Raw genomic sequence first — 15,677 nt, 5'->3', positions numbered from 1 at the left:
TCTTCTACCGCCCAGGCATGCGCAGATCCCTCTCTCTCTTTGAAATGGCGGCCTGTGCTATGCAGTAGGATCCCTCGACAAGTCAGCCAGCTGGATCTCATACAACTGACTGAAAGCTGATGTGTGCTGGGAACGTCTGAAGTGCCTATAGAGTGACGTTCCCAGCGCACACGGGCAGGAGAGTCGCCCCTTCTCACCTACCACAGCAGTTATGATGAGCAGTATTGCACCCTCATGCCCGGCTTTTTTTTTTGCAGTGGGAAATGATCAGTAAAGGCAGCGGCTTCCTTGTCTTCTTCTGCTGTCTGTGCATAGCGCAGCAATGGTGAAGAGTTTGTCCTCTGATTGCTGCACTCTGCCCAGGCAGTGACAGAGATCTTGGCTGCACTATGAAGAACACAGCTGCCAGTGCACAAACTCCTCACAACTCCCGAGCTCTGCACTGTCAGCAGCGAGTGAGACGACAAGAAAGGCGCTGCCTGCTGCACTGAATCAGCTCCGCAGGTCCCTGCCTCTCCTTTCACACCTCTCCCAATGGTCGTTACTATCGGTCTTCCTGATGCTCCTGGCTCTCCTCCAATATGTCCTCCGTTCCCCACAAGTTCTAGCCTCTTCTTCACCCTTTTCTTGGAGCCAGGAGCAGAGGCAGTGAATAGGCAGCAGCTTCTTTCCTTACTGACAGTGCGGAGTGCAGCAGTTGTGATGAGTTTGTCATCTGACTGCTGTGCTATGCCGAAGCAGAGACCGAGATCGCAGAGTTTGCTCTGCCTGTGTATGAGGACAAACTCAGCACAGCTTCTGCACTCAGAAGACAAGTAAGCCAGAGGGTTTCACTGCCTCCACAACTCTTCCACAATCCCTGCCAGTCCTCCCACAGCGGCTGCCTCCTCTTTCCCTTGCAGTTTTGTGAGAGGGGAGACAGACTTGCTGTGAGGGTTTCCCCAGTGTAATAAAAAAAATGTCCATTAAAACAAAAAAGAATCACTATCATAAAAATGTTACATTTTTACAAACATTTTCTAACCCGAACTAGAGTTAGGATTTAGGGTTTTGATTGGGACTAGGATTAAGACTAGGATTAGGACTAGGATTAGGACTAGGATTTAGGGTTTGGATTAGGGATATAGATAGGGTTGAAGCCCCTATACACACTAGCACACTAGAGTAGGGTCATCCAAACCCACTAATATTGGCAGGATTATCCATCAGGCTAATGTGTATGGGGCCTCCTGACTATCCCCTGACAAATGATGAAGCCCAGTCAGAGATCATGATTTCACCTATATAGTGCGATACTGTTGAAATTGCAGTGTATATAGTACAAGCAGACTGGAGATTTATAGGTTCAAGTCCCACGAGACTACACAATAAAGTAAGTAAAAATGTATTAGAAATTGATATGAGTTTATAGAAGTGTGAGTATGTATGTATATATAATGTAAATGTGTATATATATTTTTCTGGTACATAATATGTAGGCAGTCCTCTACTTAACGAACATTTGGCTTACACGCAACTCGTCTTTATGATAGGAAACATAAAAAAATAACTCATTGCTCACCATCCCTATGCCACCCCGCTTCCCACCGTCCAGTCCTTTTCTTTCCGCTGTTGAGCATCTCATCTCCGGTCTCTTTACTATAGGTCAGGACTTTGTCCGTCTCCAGACATCAGAGATCACTGCACAACATAAGGTGTTGGCGCACGTCTTGCATTCCCAACCTTACAACACGCAGTGATCTCCGAGGACTGGATGCGGCTGTAAGTCCTGACCTATAGTGAAGAAACCAGAGGTACGGTGCACAATGGTGAATAGAAGAGGACCGGACAGCGGGGTGACTGGAGAAGTCAGCGCTCAGGTGATTTTGGAATTTTTTTTTTTTTTTTGCCGGCCATATTCTAACTTCTACAAATTGGTGTTATGAACAAACCCACAGAAGCAATCTAATTCGTAACCTGGGACTGTGTGTGTGCGTCACTACATGATGGCACTTATTTTATTGTTGGACTACCAACCTGGCCACTGGACCAGAGTACTATCATCATTTTTGCTCATGTATAGAGAGAGACAGAGAGAGACGCATAGAGAGTTTTCGGGAGGGGAAATAATGAGCGCAAACACCGTTTTTAGGGAGATAAAAAGGTTTTCTGTCAAGTTGTAATGTCGTATGGTGTTAATTATTTGAGTTATCCAAACTAAACATTTTCTGTGAACATTTATACCTGTTAAGGAGCTTTTAGCAGCAAAGTGTGTGGTGGCACAACCCCTTTAAGTGTTATATATATATAACATACATACAGTACAGGCCAAAAGTTTGGACACACCTTCTCATTTAAGGATTTTTCTATATTTTCAGTGCTAGTGCACAGTTCTCTGCACTGTTCACGGCTGTCTGCGAGGTCTCTGTGTGTGAGTGGAGCTCACGCTGTAGTGTGTTCTGCAGCCACGTCCGGTTGTAGTCCGCTCAGCGTGCGTCACTGTCTCATACATTGCTCATTTTTCTTGATTTCTCCTATTAGTGTGGTTCCATCCGTATCCAGCTAGATTGCTTCCAAAAACACTATATAGGAGTAGATAGAGGAGCCTTTCTGCAGCCTTGTGCCCTGCAGCCCCAGCCAGATTAGTATTAGCATATTTTTTGTAGCCTCATCTATTGAATTGTGGGTTACCTTCCTGCATTGTAATAGCTACAAAAAGTCTGTGATACTATCGTTTTTACATCTTTGGGCACATCCAGTGTCTTTTTGTGAAAAAAAATGTAAATAAAGTTCACCAAACACTCCACTTTACAGTTGTGTAGGCCACATTAGCTCATATTAAAGTCTAGTCCACACTTTAGAAAATTAGTGTTTCTTATTCCTGTTAGCAGCTGTTCAGGTATAAGCACACTAAGCCCTTAGTACTTTTGTGCCTATCTTTATCAGTCTACCAAGAGGAAGAAGGCAAGGAGTAAGGCGCATGAGCGTGGAGTTTCTGCAGGGAGAGGACGTGGGGATTCTGTGCCTGCTGCGGGCACCAGTGACTCAGCATCCCCCAGTTTTGCCAGGCAACAGTCCTTTATGCGCAGCTTTGTAGGAGGTCGCTCTACCCCACTGCTGCGGGAGGACCAAATTGAAGCCGTTGTCGGATGGATGGCAGCTAACGCATCGACTTCAATTAGTTCCAGATCCTCTCAGGTCCTGAGCACTGAAGAGCACCCATCTGTCTCTTCACCACCTGCCAAATTGCCCAGGCAGTCAGAGAGCCCTGGACAGGAGCCATCTCTACTTCTGTTCTCTGAATCTCTTGGCTTGGAAAGAGGGGGCCAGCCAAGCAAAATTCTAGAATTAGAAGAAGAGGTAGTATGCAGTGATGCGCAACTGCTTTGTCTCTCTGAATCTGAAGAGGCGGGAGGGCCAGTGCCTATGGTCAGCACACCTCAGTACGCATCTGATGATGAGACTCAGGTGCCACTTTCTGGTACGTACTGTGCTCTCGAGACTACCCAGGAGAAGCAGTTGTTTCAAGAGGGTTGTGTAGATGATGAGGTCCTTGACCCATCATGGCGTGAGGTACAGGAAGGTGGTGGGAGCAGCTCTGAGGAAGAGATTCCCCGAACGGCCCAGAAAGGAGGGAGAGGGAGGGGGCAGACTTGGTTGCCTATAGCCTCCACTTCGGCACCCATTAGGAGCATGCATCTTCCAAAACCCAAAACTGGCGCTCCCAACACTTGCAGTGCCTGGTCCTTTTTTGACACAGTTGCAGATGACATTTGCTTTGTCAATTGCAAGCTGTGTAATCAGAAAGTGAAAAGAGGGAAAAGTGTCAGCAACCTCAATACCACAAATATGTGGAAACATGTGCGGACCAAGCACGTGGTGGAGTTACAAAAATACACTGAAGACCTAGGCCAACCTACAGCGCCACCTACCACCTCTTCAACTCGTGTTGTAGCCTCTTCCTCCAGCTCACACACAGCTGGTTCGGCTTCCTCACAGGATCGCCATGGAAGAACCTCTGGCACTGTTGTACAGAGACACAGTGTCATTCCACACACAGCACCACGTTCCCTGTCATCCTCACACTCCCAGGCCAGTCTACAGCCATCATTAGCACAGGCATGGGAGAAAAGGTGCCCATACTCGGCAAACCACCCCATAGCACAGGCTCTGAATGCTGGCATTGCAAAACTACTGTCCCTTGAAATGCTATCATTCAGGCTGGTGGAGACTGACACCTTCCGTAACTTGATGGCATTGGCAGTCCCACAATACAACGTGCCCAGCCGCTTTTATTTCAGCAGGCAAGCCGTCCCTGCCCTGCAACAGCATGTGGAGGGAAAAATTAAACATGCGCTACAAAACGCCGTCAGTAGCAAGGTCCACCTGACCACCGATGCGTGGACAGGGACGATACCTTTCCCTCACTGCCCATTGGGTAAATGTTGTGGAGCCGGGTACTGATCTTGAGAGTGGCGCTGTACGTGTTCTGCCAACTCCAAGGATTGCAGGAATCCAGTCTGTAGACATTGACTCCTCCTCGTACTCCAGTTACTCTGAATCAGCGCTGCAGGAGCCGTCACGGTCTACCTCCACATCGACCCGTGAACACCTGTTACGACCGATATGAGCACAGCCGTGGCCAAACGTCAACAGGCCGTATTGAAATTAATTTCTTTGGGGAATCGAAGCCACACAGCGCAGGAGCTCTTGAATGCCATCAAGCAGCCGAGCGACGTGTGGTTTGTGCCAGCGAATCTCCAGCCAGGCATGGTAGTATGTGACAATGGCCAAAATCTGGTGGCAGCTCTGGGCCTAGGCAACCTCACTCACATCCCATGTCTGGCACATGTGCTCAACTTGGTCGTGCAGAGTTTTTTGAGGGACTATCTGGATCTTGATGCACTGCTGCACAAGGTCCGCATAGAGTGCGCTCACTTGCGGCGTTCCAGCATCGCAAGATCGTGCATTGCAGCTCTGCAGCGCCGATTACGCCTTCCAGAACATCGCATCATATGTGACCTACCCACCAGGTGGAATTCAACGTTACATATGTTGGAGAGGTTGTGTGAGCAGCAGGCAGCAGTAATGGAGTACCAGCTGCAGCAGGCGCAAACAAGTCGCACTGTGCGCCGTTCACACTTCACCACCACTGAGTGGGCCTCTATGAAGGACATCTGCCACGTTTTACGTGCCTTCGATTATTCCATGCAGATGATGCACTAGTCAGCGTGACTATCCTCCTTATCTGCCTGCTTGAAAAAACACTGCAAGCACTAAGGGAGGAGGTTTTGGAAGAGGTGCAGGATGAGGAGTCACAAATGCCATCTGCTTCTGTAGTCTGCGCAACGTGGTTCCTCACAAAGGCCTAGGCAGGGGACACTTTGTGAGGAGGATGAGGAGGAGTCAATGGAGGAGGAAGACATCTCTCCAGAGGAATGGGGGTACACAATGCTCTAGTAGTCAGTATCTAGAGCGAGGGTGGGGTGATGCAGAGCAGGCAGAGATCACGCCTCAAGCAGGGGACAGCGTTTCTTGGCCAATTGGCAGTCTGCAGCACATGGTTGATTTCATGCTGTAGTGCCTGAGAAACGACCGCCGCATCGCCCACAATCTCAACACGGCTGATTATTAGGTGTCCACCCTCCTAGATCCTCGCTACCGGGACAACTTACAAAGCCTCATAACACCGTTGAACCGGGAGCGTAAAATGCGGGAGTACCAAGACACACTGGTGCATTCCATCATGTTCTCCATTCCACCCGAGAGCAGTGCTGCTAGTGCTTTACAAAGCAGCTCAGTGCGTCGAGGCAGTGGAGGAAGCTCTGCACAAAGAGGGAGCAGAAGCAGCGCCTCAGCACAAGGCAAGACCAGTATGGCCCAAATGTGGCAAAGTTTTGTGTCCCCGCCACAAATGTCTACACCATCACAGAAGGCTCCAGTCAGCAGGAGGCAACGTTTCCGTCAGATGGTGACAGACTACATGTCTTGCCCTCTCAGTGTACTCCCAGATGGCTCTTCCCCCTTCAAGTTTTGGGTCTCTAAGCTGGATACATGGCCAGAGCTTAACCAGTATGCATTGGAGGTGCTGGCTTGCCCTGCTGCTAGTGTATTATCGGAACGCGTCTTTAGTGCCGCAGGTGGTGTACTAACAGACCGTCGCATGCGACTATCCTCCGATAACGTTGACCGGCTTACTTTTCTGAAAATGAACAAGGCCTGGATCTCGCATGACTTTGCCAGTCCTCTTCCAGATTAAATAATTGGTTGTCAACAGTATCCAGGTCTCCTGTTGTGTTCATGTTTCTACCACCTGAAATGTAATCCCTGGGCTCCAACACCGCTAGTTGCTGCTCAGAAGTGCTGTCTGCATAGTCAACATTTCTCCAGTATTATTGGGGTTCAGTAACGTCAGCTGATCCCCTGCTGTGTGTCCGGCAATTTCTCCTGCTCTGTCCACATTGTCACTAACACTGATTTTAAAGTTGCTCCAATTAGGCCTCTGTCTGGCTCCTCTCTGTTTTCAGTATTTACCCTGGGTTCCAGCACCGCCAGCTGTTTCCCTGCAGTGTCTTTGGCACCGGTACTCCCTCCAGCCCATCCTGGTTCCAGCACGCCAGTTGTTTCCAGGTAGTGTCAACGTCACTTTGCCTCCAATACGTTGTCCTGTCGTGTTGCGGTCGGGTTAGCCGACTCTATGGTGCCTGCAGTTTAGGTGACTCCTATGTGAGCTGCTGGATCTGGCAATGAAGGCTGGTTCCATAGTGCCAATAGGACAAGCACCCCCTGTAGGACTGTGGGTTTCGGTAACTTCGGCCGGCTCACGTCCTTGCAACTTTTTTTTTCATGGGTACCTTCCGCTGCCCATCCGAGTTCCAGTACCATCAGCTGGTTCTCGGCAGTGCCTTTGGCTTAGGTGCCTCCTTCTCGGTATCCGAGTTCCACCAACGTCTGCTGGTCCTTGGTAGTGGTTTCTGGCACAGGTACATCCTGCTTAGTAACCGGGTTCCAGTACCGTCAGCTGGTCCTCGGTAGTTCCATTGGCTCTTGTACCTTCTGCTACCCATCCAGGTTCCAGTACCGTCAGCTGGTTCCAGGCAGTGCCTCAGCCTTCTTGTACCTTCTGCTACATTTCCAAGTTCAAGCTTTTTGAAATGGTTTTTGGTAATCACTCTGGATCTCCCTGACGAGGACTCCGAAGACGAGGACCCTGAAGACCACCCCGAAGACGACGAGGATCCCGAAGACGACCCCGAAGACCACCCCGAAGACGACGACCCTGAAGACGACGACCCTGAAGACCACCCCGAATATGAGGACCCCGAAGACGGCGACCCTGAAGACCACCCCAAAGAAGACCAAGAAGATGACCCTGAAGAAGATGACCAAGAGGACAAAGAACAAGAAGACAACCACCAAGATACAGAAGAACAAGAGACAGAAGACCAAGAAGCAGAAGAACAAGAAGCTGCAGAACAAAAAGCAGAACCTTAAGCATAAGACTAAAAATCAGAGCAAAAGATGTTATCTAAATTATAAGCAGAAGAAGACTAAGCAGTGTATGGGGTGAGTCTTTTCCTCCTCATGGTGCCCCTGGAAAAGACCTGCTGCTGCAGGCCAAACTGAACGCGGACAAATCCTGTTTTAAATCTTTTGTGACAGGCAGAACGGAAGGTGTAATCTTCAAACTTTCATAGATAACAATTACAGCAATGCCGGTCACAAATAAGAATATGATGAAGAAGTAGAATATGAAGAAGAAGAATAGTTGAATAAGAAGAATATGAAGAATGTGAAAAAAAAGAATAATAGGAAGAAGGTGAAGAAGAAGAAGATGAATAAGGTGAAGAAGAAGTTGATGAAAAAGATGCTGCTGCTGAGGATGATGAAGGAGAAAGTGTGGGAGAAGTAAAAAAGAAGGTGAAGAGCATGGAAGTAATGAAACATAAATATCTGACAAAATATAAAAAAGCTTAACATAGTCAATATCTTTGTAATTCCGAACGTCTTAAAAAAAATATTAATTCCTGCTATTCCATTTGATTGGGCTAAACCTCTATGCCTTTAATGTCTCCTCCACCTCCCCCAATACATTCTACATTATTCTTAGTTGTTTTCCTTCATGTAGAATTAACCTACAAGGAAAGAAAGGGTTTATTTTCATTCCGATATTTGTGTCCCATTGACTTGCATTGGTTTCCGGTATCGGAATCGGCGATATCCGATATTTTTTGGGTATCGGGCTGATCTAATCCGATCCGATATTTCTCAATATCGGAAGGTATAGCTCAACACTAGTAATAAACGCTCAGTACTGCTACATAAAAATCTTAAAATATTTGCAACAGAGTCGATGGGATGTCAAGATTAGATTACCAGGGGGTGTGGCCTGCAAGACAAGGTGGCAGCAGCTTAACTGCATCGCTCCAGCCAGCCAGGATTAAAACCAGCAAAAAGCAGCACACAGCATCGTCCTACAGCCTATTACCTAACAGCCAGTGGTGGCAGAACACCCAGGGCCCATGATGACCAGGGGAAGGTCTCAAAAAAGAGGATCCCCGGCAAGATTGGAGGCTTTCTTCCAGAGGGGACAAACAACAAGAACAGTGAGTAAGATGGCACCTGCCTCTCCTGCAACTTCTTCACACTCCTCAGGGGGAGAGGAAGCAGAGAATGTGAAACACAGCAGCAGGGATAATGAGCCCACAGCACCAATGACAAGGGCAGATATGCAAGAATTTCTGGCTGCAATTCGCTCCTCCATGAGGGAAGATATGCAGGCAATGTTGCAGGAGATAAAATGGGAGATTACTTCCATAGGGGATCGCACTTCCCACATTGAAAACAAGATGGAAGAATATGCCAGAACGATCAATGCCTTGGTAGATGAAAATGAGGCACTCAGGGAAGAGATGTCTCGAGTCACTGATAAAGTTTATGACTTAGAAGATAGATCCAGACGTAACAATGTGAGGCTTAGGGGAATCCCTGAAGAAGTGCCAGATAAGGATCTCTCTGAGTTCATGCGACGCTTCCTGGCGGCTGTATTACCTGAGGTTGCCCCTAATGAATTAATGGTGGACAGGATTCACAGAACACCGAAGCCCAGACACGTAGATCCTACCCTGCCTAGAGATACCTTGGCACGCATTCATTTCTTCACTAGGAAGGACATGTTCCTATACCAATTAAGGAAAACCCCCAGGCTGCCTGAGGAATTTCAAAATCTGCAGGTCTTTCCAGATATTTCTGCGGCTACCCTGGCAAAGAGAAGAGAATTTGCCCATGTGTGCAGGGCATTGAGAGAGGCCGGCATACGGTATAGATGGGGATTCAACCCAGTAAAACTACTAATACTCCGTGACAGTGGCGTGGTAGCGTGTTTTACCCCTAAACAAGATTGGTTTCCTGGAAGATTGCCTATGTTCCTAGACAACCTGCTAAGGGCAAGAAAATTGCGTAGAAATGGGTATCGACCTGAAAGAGAGGCGAGGACGCTATCCTGGCTGAGATGGAGCTGTTAGAGGATTGCTGACCTTTTTTTTTTCCCTTTGTTCTTGTTGTTGGGCGGAAGCCTTCTAGTTGGTGATCCTCTGGACTGTGAGAAATCTTGCTGAGTGACAGCGAGATTTGAAAATCTCACGGGACCCCGTGGTCAGATTTATGTCTGAAGAATTTACTTTTTTGACTGAAGTTTTCTCTGTTTTTTTCTGCGGACTTTTTTCCGCTGTGTTTTTTCCTTCTTTTTACTGTTTTTATTTTTTTTCCAATTTAACTTGAGGTGTATTTCCCCTATTGATGTAACTGCTGATCGTTCTAAGAACATATGTGCTTTTTTCAGTGAATGGCTCATGAGGGGTAGTGTTGGGTGGGTTGGGGTGGGGGAGGGGGGAGAGAAAAATTGGATTTTTGTATGCGGCTCATAACAATTTCCTCCTTTATGTGTAACTATGAGTATACAATTTCTCTCGTTGAATGTGAAAGGGTTAAATTCACCTGCCAAACGCTCTATGTTGTGAAGGGAGGTGAGGAAATCGAAGGCAGACATTGTGTGTCTGCAGGAGACGCATTTATTGGCAGCTGATAATCATAGATTGCATCAGGCACAATTCCCCCATATATTCTTTGCAAATGCCCAGACTAAGACAGCAGGAATCTGTATTATGATAAAAAATTCGGTGGCCTTCCAGAACATTCAGATGTGTGCAGACCCCATGGGTAGATACTTGGTGTTGGTGTGTACATTGAATGGGACCCCTCATACGATTTCAGCACTATACGCCCCAAATTCTGCCCAGCTCCCATTTGTGCGAAAAGTCCTCTCTACCATTTCAACACTTAAACAAGGGGAGGTTATTGTATGCAGGGATTTTAACATGCCAATGGATGGTACTTTAGACTGCTCATCTAGATTGGGTCGCCCTCGGAGAGAATTGGGCAAGTTGGTCCATGAATTTGGTCTGCAAGATTTTTGGAGATACTCTCATGTCAGTGAAAGGGACTATACTTTTCATTCTCTCCGACATGGGTCACATAGTAGGATTGACTTACTCCTAGTAGACAATAGAGCTCTCAATAGATGTATATCTGCGGAGGTTGGAACCACGCACCGATCTACCCGTGTACATCTTGCGCACCAATTCAACCCAACACCACACTGGCGACTAAACACCTCTTTATTATTGAATGACTCTATAATGACAAAAGCAATAGCAGAATTGACATCTTATTTTGAATTAAATGACAATGGCACAGTTTCCAACGAGACTTTATGGACAGCGCACAAAGCGGTGATACTGGGAGTCTTCTTACAACAAGCGTCACAATTGAAAAGAAAGAGGAAGCAACATAGGAATGACCTCCTGACTGAGTTGAAAAAGCTAGAAATATTAAATAAAACCTCCCCCTCACCGGCTACCACTGAGGCCATATATCAGCTCAGATTTAAACTGCGCTCTGATATGCTGGCAGTATATGAATATAACCTCCGCAAGTTCCAACTTAGTCACTACGCCATGGGAGATAGGCCGGGAGCCGTTTTGGCCAGGCGGGTCAAGAAAAGGGCTGCAAAATCCAGAATAGATCATCTACGGGACTCGAAAGGGTTGATAGCCAGAAGTCCGAAGGACATAGCTACAGTCTTTGCTGCATACTATAGATCTTTATATAACCTAAAAGATGATGTTGATACCCCACAGCCACAACAGATATTGATCAATATTTGAGTGATTTGAAGCTCCCGAAGGTTTCCCGGGAACAGTTACAAATATTGAATGCCCCCTTCACAGAAGTAGAACTGAAAGATGTTATTAATTCATCCAAATGTCACAAGACCCCTGGCCCAGACGGCATGGCTAATGAGTACTATCGTGGTTTCCAAAAAATTCTTACCCCATACCTTATCAGGTTATATAATACCTGGAGAGACTCGGGAAAGGTAGCAGTACCTAATTTGGAGGCTACGATCGTCAAATTGCCTTAGCCTAGAAAGACCCCTGATTCTCCAGGTAATTTTAGACCAATAGCACTTTTGAATAGTGATGTAAAGATCTTTACCAAGCTCTTTGGCTGTTAGACTAAATCGTGTCGTTCCTTCCCTGATATCCTCGGATCAAGTTGGTTTTGTAGCTGGTAGGGAAGCTAAAGATGGTACGAGGAGGATGTTGGATCTGATCAGATCAGAGTGGCAGAGTTGAGCGACCTCCCCAGTGCACTCCTGTCGCTAGATGCTGAGAAAGCGTTTGATAGGGTGCACTGGGGATACCTTAAAAGTGTTTTGCTTAAATTTGGACTAAAAGGACCTATTCTGTCTGCTATTAACGCATTGTACTCCACTCCTTCCGCTAAGGTTTTGACGTCTGGTTTCCTCTCTGAATCCTTCCCCATAACAAATGGGACATGGCAGGGCTGCCCCTTATCTCCAGTCATATTTGCTTTATGTATGGAGCCCTTGGCTGAAAAGATTAGAAATAAGTCAGAGATTTCGGGCATCTCGGTGGGGGGGGTCCTCCCACAAAATCGGTCTTTATGCAGACGATGTGGTTATCCCATGCACTGATCTGGACAGGTCCTTCTCTGCCATTATGTCCGATCTCAAAACGTTTACGAACATCTCGTATTATAAACTGAATGTAGCTAAGATGGTTGTCCTGCCGATTTTTGTTCCGTTGTCACTTAGGCAAAGACTGGAAGGGGCATACCCTTTTCAGTGGGCGCAGGAAGGAATGACGTATTTGAGTATCAGCTTAACCCTTTCAAAACAATTAGTGGAAGTAAATTTTACTAGACTGATAAATACGGTGCGGGAGGAGCTGGCGGTATTACAAAACGTTGTTGCATCGTGGATAGCCAGGATAAATATTTTTAAAGTGAAGGTCCTTCCAAAAATGTTATACTATTTTAGGTGTATCCCAATTAAAATCCCTTCTAAAATCATAAATACCCTTCAAAGACTGGCTAATAATTACGTTTGGGACAATAGGAGACCGAGGGTGTCTGGTAGACTTTTGTATTATCCATATGACATGGGAGGGATGGGCATGCCCAATCTCATAGCCTACTATACAGCGGCGGTCTTGACGGGAATCAGGGACTGGTGGAACATGGACAGTGGCCACAAATGGTTACAAATAGAGTACTTACTTGCCCGAAACCATTCTACCAGATTGATATTGGAGACAGAAGTAGTGAAGCGAAGCACTATGGTCGCCGTGTTACCAACATCGGAGGCTACTATGCATTGTTGGAGGAATTTGGCATCCAAACTGCTGTTACTCCCCAGGACTGAGATCTCTTTACGAGCTCTAGAATATCATATTCCATATATTAACCTTCAACGTTGGGTGACAGCTGGAGTTCAATCGCTAGCAGACCTGTTGGAGGACAATGTAATAATTCCTTTTGATAAACTAGTTATGAGATTCCCGGACCTACGGCCCTTGTTTTACCAGTATTGCCAAATAAGGCATTTACTTCACTCTACACAGACATCCCCCTTTTTTATTCTACCTAAGGATAAAAGAGCTATGGGTTATTTTCTCCACTCTAAGACCGGTTCTAAGGGGGTTTCTATACTTTATAGGGCTCTAAACGACCCAGATCTGGACGATAAATTGACGTATATGACTCGTTGGGAACGGGATCTAAGAATTTCGACGGACCCTCAGGACTGACGGGATGGTTTGGATGAGGTCCAGCGAGTTTCGTCGTGTTTAAACCACCTAGAGCAGCTTAAAAAGACGCACATGAGGTGGTACTACTACCCGGCACAGATGGTACACTTCGGGTCTGAATCATCATCTTTATGTTGGAGAGGATGCAATGAGGAAGGCTCGTTGGGCCACATGTGATGGTTTTGTCCAAAACTTCAATCACTATGGGGGGCATTGGATAATTTGATATGGGATGTACTGGGGACTCACCTGGAGATAACACCTAGTATGGGAATACTTCATATAGGATTAATGGATGTCCCCTGGGAAATTAGAGGAATTTTGTCACATATTCTGATCGCAGTTAGATCAGCTATCGCGGCTAAATGGAAAGGAATGGGCATCCCTACGGTGGGGGAGATAGTGACCAGACTAAACACGAACTGTCAATATGAAAGGGCTCTGGCACACACACTCAAGGCAAAGAAGAAAACTGATAAAATATGGGAACCTTGGTTAAACAGCCCATTGTTTATACATGGGAACGTTGAGGAAGCGAGATATTTTGTGCGCTGTTCTGAGTTTGGGTGACGCGCGGGACGATTCTGGGCCCCTCTCCCTACCTTGCACCTCCGATCTTGCAATAGAGAAAATATGAGCCATGCGACATTCACAGCTCACAGTGAGCTTGGTGCCTGTAGGCGGGTGTATACTGCGGAGGAGGAGCCATTTTCATTTTTTTGCATAGTGTCAACCTCCTAGCGAAAGCAGCATACACCCATGGTCCTGTGTCCCCCAATGAAGCGATAGAGAAATATGAGCCATGCGACATTCACAGCACTTACGGATATAAATTATTTCTCACAACCATCTAATATATGGGGAGTTTAATGTAATTAATCCATTTTTTTTCTTTTATGGATATGTATTTTCCTTTTATTTTATTTTTATACTGTTCATTTTGTACATTTTGTAAGCCCAGAGATTGGGGCACAGTTTTGGGCATATGTTGGCCCTATAGATTGTATGTTCTGATTTTTGTGCAAAATTCAATAAACACATTGTTTAAAAAAAAAAAAGGATTAGATTACCTAAGATTAGCGTGCCTACACAAACTACGTGGTGCAGAAAACATGGCTAAAGGCAGAAAAACATTTACTCTGTAAACTGGTTTTGAAAGTTTTTAGATTTTTTATTAAAACATTTAAGTCCACTTGATAGCGCCAGCAATGTGTGGGGAGATGTAGGTTGACCTTCAGTCCTTATAAATATCTTGTCTACTTGAACTGCTTTCAAGGTTTCTCGCTCATCTTCTGCAAAGTTTTGTCTAGCTGTAAAACAGAAATCTAAGTTTCAGTCACATAATACAGACGTACTGAAGAGGCTTTAGAGGCCTCACCTGCACTCTTTAACGTGCATTAAACTAGTCCAATATGGCATTCTTGTCTAAGTTTTTGGATCTGTGCATATCTCTAGTAAAAAATCCTTAATGAACCTTGGCAGTAAATGAAAAAGTACAATGATATAATTTCCAATTATTAGACTCCAATAATATACTATACACATGTGCACCTGAAACCAGAAGAGCTTAAATCTCCGAATACAGCTACATAACAATTAACCTATTAATCATAAGATTAAAGGGAACCTGTCAGGTCAGATAACGCTATTAACCTGCAATAGCTTTATGAGGGTGCCCGGCAGCAGTACTGAAAATGCAGCACCCAGGAGAAAATGAACTTTATTTCTCCCGGGAGCAGCCGGCTTTCAGTCATACCAGCTTGCTAGCATGGTTTCAGTTACCTCTCACAGCACTGTGAACCTGTCACCACGACGCAGCATTTTGACTGACAGCTGTCACTGATGAATCGCAGAGCCAGCTGTCAGTCAGTGCCGGTCCATGCTTACAGCGGCTGCTCTCAGTGCTGTGAGCAGGGACTGTAATTGCTCCAGGCTTGACGGAAAGCCAGCAGCTCCATGGAGAAATAAAGTTCATTTTCTCCCGAGTGCAGCACTTTCAGTACAACGGCTGGGCACCTTCATAACGCTATTAACCTGCAGATTAAACCTATATCTGCAGGTTAATAGAAGTATCATACTTGACAGGTTACTGACGCACCCCTGGGCCTGTGTCGCGCAGCGTTGCGCACGCGGGAGCTTACCCGGAGCCGGATCTGTTGAGGGTAGTAGTCTCGTGGCGGTGACCCGGTCCGTGCCCAGGGAGTCAGACTAAGTGGCGCTGTATTAGCGGTAGATGTTGGACGACTACGCCACCCGTCGAATGCAGCTATGGAGCTGCCGCTGCAGGGCAGACCGCTGAGGCCGGTGGTAGGATTGTGCAGCGTGATAGTATAACCCCCAACGGGAGGGGTATGGCCTCAGGGCAGCCGACGTGGACGATGGGGTAGCAGGAACCACTCGGAGACGGTACGGTGTAGTTCAGGGTCTTTACTGGTGACAAAGATAGACCCTCCCGGAGTACTGGCTAGCGATTGGGGCCTGGTCAGTCCTTGAGCAGATGGGATCTCCCCTGGCCAGGCGGAGTTG

General features: G+C 46.5%; 1 protein-coding gene and 1 pseudogene across 4 annotated transcripts in view; one reads left to right on the top strand and one right to left on the bottom strand.

Annotated features, from left to right (window-relative positions):
- The window catches only part of LOC141157322 (microtubule-associated serine/threonine-protein kinase 3-like), a 490,040-nt gene that overhangs the window by 48,869 nt on the left and 425,494 nt on the right, over positions 1 to 15,677 (top strand). The window lies entirely within an intron of this gene.
- Positions 14,286 to 15,677, bottom strand: part of LOC141157749 (eukaryotic translation initiation factor 3 subunit L-like) — a 35,182-nt pseudogene continuing 33,790 nt past the window's right edge.

This window comes from Phyllobates terribilis, unplaced genomic scaffold (genome assembly GCF_046119375.1).
Source record: "Phyllobates terribilis strain yellow unplaced genomic scaffold, ASM4611937v1 Scaffold_8__6_contigs__length_399053987, whole genome shotgun sequence".
Taxonomy (NCBI): Eukaryota; Metazoa; Chordata; class Amphibia; order Anura; family Dendrobatidae; genus Phyllobates; species Phyllobates terribilis.
This window is presented reverse-complemented; position numbering and strand designations above follow the sequence as displayed.